Source organism: Podarcis erhardii, assembly GCF_964252035.2.
Source record: "Podarcis erhardii genome assembly, chromosome: 8".
NCBI lineage: Eukaryota > Metazoa > Chordata > Lepidosauria > Squamata > Lacertidae > Podarcis > Podarcis erhardii.
The window spans coordinates 24,720,878-24,731,333 of record NC_138499.1 but is presented as its reverse complement, the minus strand read 5'-3'; positions in this window follow the sequence as shown (position 1 = coordinate 24,731,333).

Here is a 10,456-nt window from a genome sequence, read left to right as displayed (position 1 = left end):
CAGGAGCTTCCTGCACTCAAGCGGAAACTGTGTCGGATGTTCGGCTTCCGAAAAACGTCCGCAAACCAGAACACTTCCAGGTCTCCGGCGTTCGGGAGCCAATTTGATCAACAACTAAGCTGTTCGAGAACCAAGGTATCACTATATGAATACAGTGGTACCTCAGGTTACAGACGCTTCAGGTTACAGATTCCGCTAACCTAGAAATAGTACCTCGGGTTAAGAACTTTGCTTCAGTATGAGAACAGCATTGGCGGCGGCAGCGGGAGGTCCCATTAGCTAAAGTGGTGCTTCAGGTTAAGAACAGTTTCAGGTTAAGAACGGACCTCCGGAACAAATTTTAAGTTCTTAACCCTAGGTACCACTGTATTGAAAGTCAACTATTCTTCCAAGTGTGGAACTATCCTAAATACTATTGTATGTTTTCCAGCCTGGTTTGATTTCAGTCTTCATGTATCCCTTCATTTGCTGATGGCGCTGCTGGAGCAACAGTGTCAAAGAGGACCAGTGATGAGTAATGGCATCATCCATATTGGAGTATAAGATAATGTGACTAGTTTAAACTACAGTGGTACCTTGGGTTAAGTACTTAATTCGTTCCAGAGGTCCATTCTTAACCTGAAACTGTTCTTAACCTGAAGCACCACTTTAGCTAATGGGGCCTCCGGCTGCCGCCGCGCTGCCAGAGCACGATTTCTGTTCTCATCCTGAAGCAAAGTTCTTAACCTGAAGCACTATTTCTGGGTTAGCGGAGTCTGTAACCTGAAGCGTTTGTAACCTGAAGCGTATGTAACCTGAGGTACCACTGTATATGAGCTGCATGCTTTTAACTGACATTTATTATCATTATTATCATCATTTTCCTCCAAGGAGCTCAGGAGCTCAGGTTAGCTTACGATACATGATTCTCTCCCCCCCCCCCCCGGCAAACCTTTGAGATAGGTTGTGCTTGAGAAATTGTGATTGGCTCAAGGTCAACCAATGAGTTTCATGACGGAGTTGGGCTTTGCCTGGGCAAAATAAGGAAGAATAGCTTCTGGCAGCTCAGCAGAGACACAGTTTGCACACCACATTAAGCCAAACCACGGTGAAAATGTGTTTGTTTAATTATTTAATTCGCATATTGCCATTCATCTGACGATCACAGGACAGTTCATAACACAAAAATACAAAATGAGAACACAGTAATACAAGCTTAACTGCAAGCCATGGTTGAGCGGATGCTCGTCTAAACCAAGTCTTGGCTTATCTTAGCATTGTACAGTAACAAAAAGGATTGCAGCTGTGAGCATCTGAACTTGCACTAAGCTAAGGTTTGGCTTAGGTTGACACAATAAACACCATTCAAAAATCCAGTATATAAAATACACAACCTTTCAGCATAATAATAATAAAAGGAAGGGCTTGATCTAACTGACTTCCTGCAAAAGAAGTCCAGGGCAGCTTGTATTTCAGGCTTGCTTAACATCAAAAAGCTTTTAACTGTAGAAACTGAAGGTTTTGCTTTGGCATGTTTTCAATGGCTTTAAGGTACTAAGTTCTCTAAGTGGCTGCTGTGGACAGAGGAGAAACATGGGTTAATGCTATTTGTCTTGGAGTTAAATAATTCAGAAACTGATGTGCTCTGGATGGATTAGTTGCTGGTGGGGTTTCTCAAAGGCTGCATTTGCCATGCTTTGTAGACTCCTTAGTTCCAGCTAGATGTCCTCCTAATTAGCTGCTTTGCAGAAAAGACTCTTTGTTGTGTGCTGGGTCACTGGCGCTTCCATGTAGCTCATTAAGGGACATTTGTCATTCCTGTGCTAAGCCTGACACAGTGCACTTGCTTGCTAGACAGGAAGCAGGTTGCGGCAGCTTAAGGAGCTTACAACTGGTTATTTTGTGGTGGTGTCTGGTTCTTGGGTTTTTCTTATTTCCAGAAGCCACAGCAATAGTCTTGTTTCAAGTAACAGTGCTGTCAGCATTGAAAATGGCCACAAGATGTCCCCATAGGAAAAACAATGGCTGGTTATGAATCTAACGCGTCCTATAACCATGTGCAAATAATAAAAACCTTTAAATAGGCTGAGCGTGTTTTTCTCAGGTCAGCAATGATGGATTTCAGTCAACCTTTTGAATTGTTTCCCATTCAAAGACAGTTCCAAAGCTCTTTATCATGTTTGTTTTGAACTACCTCTTTTTCATTCTTCCTTTTTAAAGCCAACAATTTTTATTGGCTTACTAGCATGGGCTTTGGTCTACAGAACGCAGTGAGATAAGTCATTAACAATTGCCAGTGGTGAAGCTAATTACACCTTGCTTCTTGATTCCCTAAAAAAGAACGGAAGGATTTCCTGTTGCCCTGTCTATCCCTTAAGCCAGGGATGGGAACCTGTGCCCCCCTGAATGCTGTTGGACTCCATCTCCCATCAGCCCCAGCGGTCAAGGGTGATAGGGAATGACGTTTGTAGGCCCACAGGTTCCCCAGCCCTGCCTTAGCACATAGCCTCCTATATTTGGCTCATAATGGGCAGCACTGCACAACTTAGTGGCTGCCAGATACTTTTGACCTCCAGCTCCCATCAGCCACAGCCAGCATGGCCACTGGTCGGGGATGATGGGAGTTGCAGAGCTGGGACCACGCTTCCTTGACTTCTGCCTGTCCTGTCTCTCCATATGTAGCATTTGTTCCTTTAGCTGCACTTTTGACTTATTGCAATAAGTAAAGCCTGGAGTGAACATAAGAAGAGCCTGCTGCATCAGGCCAATGGCCCATTTAGTCCATCTTCTCACAGTGGCCAACCAGATGCCTCAACCTCAAGAGCACTCTTCCCATCTGTGGTTTCCAGCAACTGATTGCTTCTAGCACTTCATTGATTTGGCAATTGAGGAAGTCCTGATAGTCTGTTTTCTACTGTTCTTTGGTTGACAGTCCAGATTTGCTAGTCATTATAACATTGTGAGACATCACCGTGCCAACAAAGGTCCGTATAGTTAAAGCTATGGTTTTCCCAGCAGTGATGTATGGAAGTGAGAGCTTGAGATGTGAGAGCTGGACCATAAAGAAAGCTGATCACCGAAGAATTGATGCTTTTGAATTATGGTCATGGAGGAGACTCTTGAGAGTCCCATGGACTGCAAGAAGCTCAAACCTATCCATTCTTAAGGAAATCAGCCCTGAGGGCTCACTGGAAGGACAGATCCTGAAGCTGTGGCTCTAATACTTTGGCCACCTCATGAGAAGAGAAGACTCCCTGGAAAAGACCCTGATGTTGGGAAAGATTGAGGGCACAAGGAGACGGAGGACGAGATGGTTGGACAGTGTTCTCGAAGCTACTAGCATGAGTTTGACCAAAATCTGGGAGGCAGTGGAAGACAGGCTTGCTCTGGTCCATGGGGTCACGAAGAGTCGGACACGACTAAACAACAACAAATAACATTGTTATCTAGATTTAAATGCGGTATAGGAAGCCTAGAATAAGATGACTGTTTCAGTCTTAAATTTTGCAGTGCTTGCATTCTGGTGTATCAAGAGTGCATCTAGGTTTCCAGCAAACCATTATCATTTGGATCCAAGTTAATTTTATACAGTAATCTGGTGTGGATTTTGATATGTTAATTTACCATATTTTTTCACACTCTGTATGTTGCATGACTCCCCCTGCCCCATTTCATCTCGGGGAGCTGCTCAACCTGTACTTAGAAACCCAGGAAATACATTTAACCAGTTATTTAGATGCCATAGAGATGGTGCAGGCCTTGGGGTCAAATAGTTTGGTAAGGAGGTAGCATTCTCCAGAATTAACACTTTGGCTCTTGGGGGAAATACAAGCTTCGGTTTTGCAAACTTCGCTAATATATCCTGATTTCTTTTAAATCCACTTACATATTTGCTGGCCAGCTTCCCAGTTATTATTTTGAACATAGGGTGTACGTGCTAACTTGGTGACTTCGAGTTAGGAGTATTGATGAAATCCTTATTTAGGTATTTGACACTGCACAGCCACGTTGACATGGAGCAGGAAGGGCATTTCAGCCTATAAATCTAAAGCCGAGCAAAAAAAAATTTATATGGGGGTGGTTTTTGACAAGAAATTGAGTCCACCCTAGAACAATCAGAAGACTGCGCTGAGTTGTCCTCTCCATCTGGTTGCCAGAATAAGCTGAAATGCTATGTGATATATATCCCACTCTGAATATATATCACAAGCATTTCTGCTTACGCATTGCTATTTCCCATTGTTAAAGAGTTGCCATTTATGGCCCTTTACCATCTGCACTATACATTTAAAGCAGTATCATACCTCTTTAAGCAGCCATGGTTTCCCCCAAAGAATCATGGGAATCAGTGTAATTTCTTAAAGAGTTGTCGGGAGACCCCTTTTCCCCTCTCAGAGCTACAATTTCCAGAGCGGTTTCACAGTCAGCCTTTCTTCCCAGGGAAATCCATCAGCGGCCTTTTCCCCCCTCTCCGTCTGGTGAGGGACACTAAAAGGTAAGTCTTTTCTGTTGTAGTGAACATGGATGATCAAGAAGAGTGTCATATCTGAGGTTAATTGGTCTGGTCCAAAGTCAGCTTGACCACAGCAAAGGTTGCAAGGGGAATCTTTGCCAAAGCTACTGCAAAGATAAGGGATAGGGGAATTTGTGGCCACCCAGAAATTGTTGGGCTCCAGGTCCCATTAGTTCCTACCAGCATGACCAATGGTCATGGGGTGATGGGAATTGTAGTCTAAGAACAGCTGGAGGGTCACAGCTTCCCCCATCCCTTCTTACAATATTAGCATCCATACAAAGAGTTGCTCAGTACCTGAGATGGCAAAGGGGTCCCTTTTCCTAGAATGAATGTCAAAGCCCAAAGAACTTCATGACTACTAAATGGAGATTATCTTGCCTCATAACTCTCAGATAAGTGCCAGGGATCAACAAAGAACTTTACAATATTTGGTGAACCATTTTTCCCGGCACTCTTTCTTTGACATAGAATTTCAAATCTTACCTGTTGTCTTTTTTACTGATAAGTACCAAATGCCTGTCTCATCTGGAAACTCACTCTTGAAAAAGACCCACGACTCATCTGAGTCAGTGCCTGTTGTGTCTGTATAAAAGTTTTAAATAAGGTCTTGGACAATTCACCCCTTCTGACCACAGATTCACTGCTGCCCACTTTTAGGATATTTTTCTAGTTCTGAATTGCTTGAGGTAGTAGGCCTCCTCAGTGAATTATTGTTGCCTGAGGCAATGTTGAAAATGTAGCTTTCTGTGAGTGGTTGGTGTTTTTTTCTTTTCTTTTTAAATAAACACTTAATGGCTATTTGGGTAGAATTACGTGGAATATGAGGATTCCTTCACACCTATATTTTTTCTGTGTTGATATTTTAGCAAGAAGTGTGAATTTAGAAACAGGTGACCGAAAAAACCATTTCTGAATATTTAAATAGCGATAGTATTTATGGAGAGGCAATTGCCTGAGATGAATCTTTTGAGTAAAGTACTCACCATATTTTGGAGATTGTAGGTTGTTTTAAATGAGTTATTATTGATAACAATGAATGGTTATTGATTATTGATAACAATAATTAGTAGTTGTTGTTGACTACAACTCCCATCAGGCCTTGCTATCTGGTTCTGATGGGAATTGAGACCTCTGGGTATACGGTGGTATATAAATTAAATAAATAATAAAAACATGTGAAGCACACGTAGATAATGAGTGTCAGTTACCTAAGGCTTCAGACCATGATCTTTCCACCTGAGGTGCTGAGAAGTGGGTTTTGGATCCTTCTGCATGTGTTCTGCTGGTGAGTTAGGGCTCTGGCGTCTTCAGTTAAAAGGATTAAGGTCATTTAAGAGATCTTGCCTGTCTGTCAGTGACTTTGCAGGTTCAGAGTAGACACTGTTTGGTTATACAGACAAATAGTCTGGTAAAAGGCAGCTTCCTTTGTCCATACTGAGTTTAATAAAACACCTCTAATTATGCTGCGGTCATAATAAGCCCCTTGAGTCCTTACTTGTTTTCCACTAGTGACACAGTTGATGTCTGAGACTTGAAAGAGCCATTTTTAAAAACTGGAAGATTTATCTCCGTGACTTCTTTATGGTTGCCTATGGCCCATAATAGTGAAAAAAGCAATGGTGCCAGGATAGGATCTTAATGCTGAGCTGAGACCTCTGTGCTAAGTGTCAACAGCTACACACAAGGGCTCACAGTTACATCAGGTGTTTCCCCTCCTCTCAAGTTGCATAGTTTTGTTAGATTTGGTCCCAACTTGACCAAGGATGTTTCCAAAATGTCACTATTGTGCAGGTGTGATTCTGTCAAATAGGGGCAAGTTCAGGTTGTACAATTGCCCAATGACACTGCTTCCAAAATCCAGAAGCTGGACTTTTTGTGGGAAGGAAAGCAAACTGAAAATCGTGGGATAACAATTGCTTGGCATAGCATTGTGCAACCTCCCCACAAACAAATTGGCACGGATGTTCCATAAGCAGCCAACATCGTATAACCTCCCCACAAGCTTTGTGCAAACAAATCAGGACAAATGCTTAATAAAGAAGTCTACTAGAAATGATCACCAATAGTTTGCCTGATCTGGGCTGATTATTGCTATGCTTGGCAGCACTGCCTCGCACATAAGACCAGGCCCACACAGCAGACTGTCATATGCAAAACAGCACATGTGGTCCACACACCTAGAGACTCCCCCTAGATTAGTATTCCCCAATGCAATGTGGCTTTCAAAAGACGTGACCAACTTGCTGCGGTAATGCGGACACTTTGGTTGAGGTGTTTTAGTCTGTTGCCAAGTTTAAAGAGTTAACGAAACCAGAACTGCTTTCTGCAAGCCATTTTGTCAGCATATTAATTGCATCCAGGCTTCCCGAATACTTTCGCGGTGCAATAGTTCTTGTATGTTAGTTGGCAAATATATCAAGGGACTCCAAATTATATCACAAAAATGTATCAAATTAGCTAAGAACTATAACCAGATCTTTCCAAAGGAAAGCAGATGAAGAGATGCATAGGAACATCAGGGCGAGTGCAGGGAAGGACTTAAATACGCTCTGTAATCAGATTTTCAAAAATCTACTTTTAATCCCACAGAAAGCATGTTGATTGTAACTAAGCAACCTTTAAGTGCCATGTGTCTTGAGTTCCTGTTTGCCCGTCATCCAGTGGGAGCTAAGATCAATTGTCAAATGAATGCAGAGTCTGTAGAGCTGAATTTTCTTTATAAATTATATGTGTTCATAGTGATTTGGGGGCATAATGGGGCACGGGGGTGTGGGGACAGGAAGCATAAGAGCTCGTGGCTTCCTGTTTGCTGCAGTTTTCTGCCCACAGACTAACATCTGCAGATGCTTTGATAATGCTTCGTTGTGATTCTATCAAGGCAGTGGCGTAGCGTGGGTTGTCAGCACCCGGGGCAAGGCAAGTAATTTGCGCCCCCTAACCCTGGATTTGTGCCCCCTAACCCTAACCCTAACCCTATCCCTAACCCCCAGATGTTGCGCCCGGTGCGGCCGGCACCCCCTGCACCCCCCACGCTACGCCACTGTATCAAGGTAATTTGATTTTGCTTGCAACTCATATTGGAAGGATTTGTCTCCTTAAGAGGCGGGATATAAATAATTATAATAGATATTTCTCGTTCATAGCATTGGATGTGAACTCAAAGGCTCAGAGAAACTGTGAAGGAGCGACAGGTTGTTGGATAAGAAACAAGATGGTAGACCAAGATTGGCTAGTGGTCTGAACAAGCAGGGCTCTTCTTATCTTACCATCTTCTTCTTTTAAAAAAAGAACTCTGCCTCTCCACCTCTTTCCAGGCCATGGGCCACTGGGCAAAGCCATCCCACATGCAGAACAGGGCTTTACAAAAGTCAGATAAATGAGTGAACCGAATGAACATAACAAGGGTTTTTTTCCCCAGCTGGAACTCACCAGATCAGTTTCAGCACCTCTCAGGTGGTCACAGGGGCACAACATAGGGGGTGCTGGGGGAGAGGCATTGCTCCAGGTGCACACTTTTTAAGGGGGGTGAACCAGGCATGCCCACACAGGTGGCCCCAATGTGGCCCTACCCACCTGCCAGGGGCCATGTCAGCCGGCCAGGCTCCCCCCCCCGGGGGGGCTGGAGGGCAAGTGGTTTAGCGCAGCTCTGCTCTGCTCCAGTGGGAGTGGGGTCACTCTGACAGTGGCAGCAAGGGCTGGGCTGGCACACCCTGCCTGACATGCACTCACCCCAGGCACTGGCAACCACCGCTATGCCACTAGGTGGGTGCCATTGCCATGATAACACAACATGGGAGGTGTTCGTGGTGAGTTCTGGCACCTCTTTTTCTAGAAAAATGGCACTGAACATAACCATGCCCGTCCCCCCAATTGCATAGTGAGATCCAAAGCAGAAAGAAAGTGAGCCACATATTCCTTTGCCAAGACGTGGGCCCCTCTTACTTAGAAGTCACCCATAGAAACCCATTGCTCAAAGATTCTCGCATCTTGGCATCCATTGAGGAATCTACAATTGCTGTTGCTTCCCAGTGCAGATGGTTTGTCTATGTCTGCTGGGGAATATGCAAATTACTTATTTATGGCTGCAGAAGGCTTTAAAAATGTGTGGATTTTTAAATTCCCAAAGGTCAGGAATGCCTTCTTTTTACAAGATAGATTTGATACAACCTTGCTATTAGGAAAACAGATGTTTGTTGTTGTTGTTTTTTATTTCGAAGGGGAATTTTAATTGTGTGCTATATTTTATCTTGTAAAAATATCTCCATTTGGTTCCTTTTTTATTATTACTAACAGAATGTATCATTACTGCCTGTGGTGACATTGTTGGAATAATATTGTAGATGGAGCAAACAGACAAACAGATCACATCAGAGCCACTTTTATTAGCTGGAGCAGCCAGGGAAAAAAGCTGCGCTGTAGCCTCGGCCATAAATTTTAAAGCAAGAGCATTAAAATACTTGCTTGTCCCAGTTGTGCCTCAGGACTCTGGAGGAGGGCAATTTTAGCATATGTAGATAGATCTGTTTTGGAAATGAGGCAATGAAATGCAGCTAAGAGCTTTTATAAGCAGTGAAGGTTATACGTATTCTACCAGCTGTCCCCTGTTCCCTGTTCTAAGGATGGTGGAGAGTCCTACACATGCTTGGAGTTCTTCGTTTGGGATTTTCAACAGCCTGGATGCAAGCATTGCAACTCACATGACACTATTCTTAAAGCCAGTTCCTAAACATGGCACTTGAGCTTGACAAGATTTGCCAGTGTGGTGTAGTGGTTAAGAGCAGTAGACTCATAATCTGGTGAACGGGGTTCGCGTCTCCACAAGCAGCTGTTGGGAGACCTTGGGCTAGTCACACTTCTCTGAAGTCTCTCAGCCCCACTCACCTCACAGAATATTTGTTGTGGGGGAGGAAGGGAAAGGAGAATGTTAGCCGCTTTGAGACTCCTTCAGGTAGTGATAAAGCAGGATATCAAATCCAAACTCTTCTCCTCCTCCTCCTCTTCTTCTTCTTCTTCTTCTTCTTCTTCTTCTTCTTCTTCTTCTTTTTCAAGTGCACACAACTGCCATAAGATTTTCCCACAGTGCTGAAACTGCTTCAGGTACATACTCTCAAGAGCCCCAGGAGAATTGGACAAACAGTGTGCTTGGGTGGTCATGGGCATCATGCTCAATGTTCTTTAGGTGGTTGAGGGAAGCAGTTACTCATATTCCCCTGTCTCAAAAAACTCTTGTCAACTTTAGTGAGTGCATGGGCCTGATTTTGGGATACACACAGCTTTCAAGGAATCCAAGCGTGGATTCTAAATGTTTCTTTTCGACGGAAGTTCAACAGAAAAGGCGACCTTCACTTTCATCTGGCAAACATTTCTCCAGCATCCCCCTTCCTCATGCTGAGAACAACGATTTACCACAGCCAGTAGAAGCTCAACCTGTCTCGCAGTTATGCTTCGACATGGTCATCTTCAGATCTCTCACCACGCAGGGGTCTAAGTGAAAGGAAACACCAGTAACCTCACAAAATGTCAGCAAAAATACATTCTAGTAACTTTATTCCTCAAACGATCTGGCCTGAAATGGACTTCTGGCACACTCTTACTGATTAGCTTATGTTTCTAAAAATAAAATATTTAAGTACGAGTAAATTTTTGGCCTTGCACCAGAAACAAAATACAGGCTAGATTAGCATAGCAGCTTATTTAACCATATCACGTTGCAAAGTATAGGATGTTAACCCTCCCCCTAACCTTATTTACCATGTACGTTCTTAGGCTCTGGAATGGTGACATGAGGGAAAAGAGGGAATTTTGCTCCCACTTGGGAAACGAGAGAACTTAATAAATGGGAAATGCAGAATCTGTTTGCTTTTGGCATCGTGTGAACCCATTTTGTTTTCGTTACAGGGGCAAAAACTAGGCTAAAGACCGCAGGGCTCTTTGGAGAGTACAATAAATGGCACACCAGCA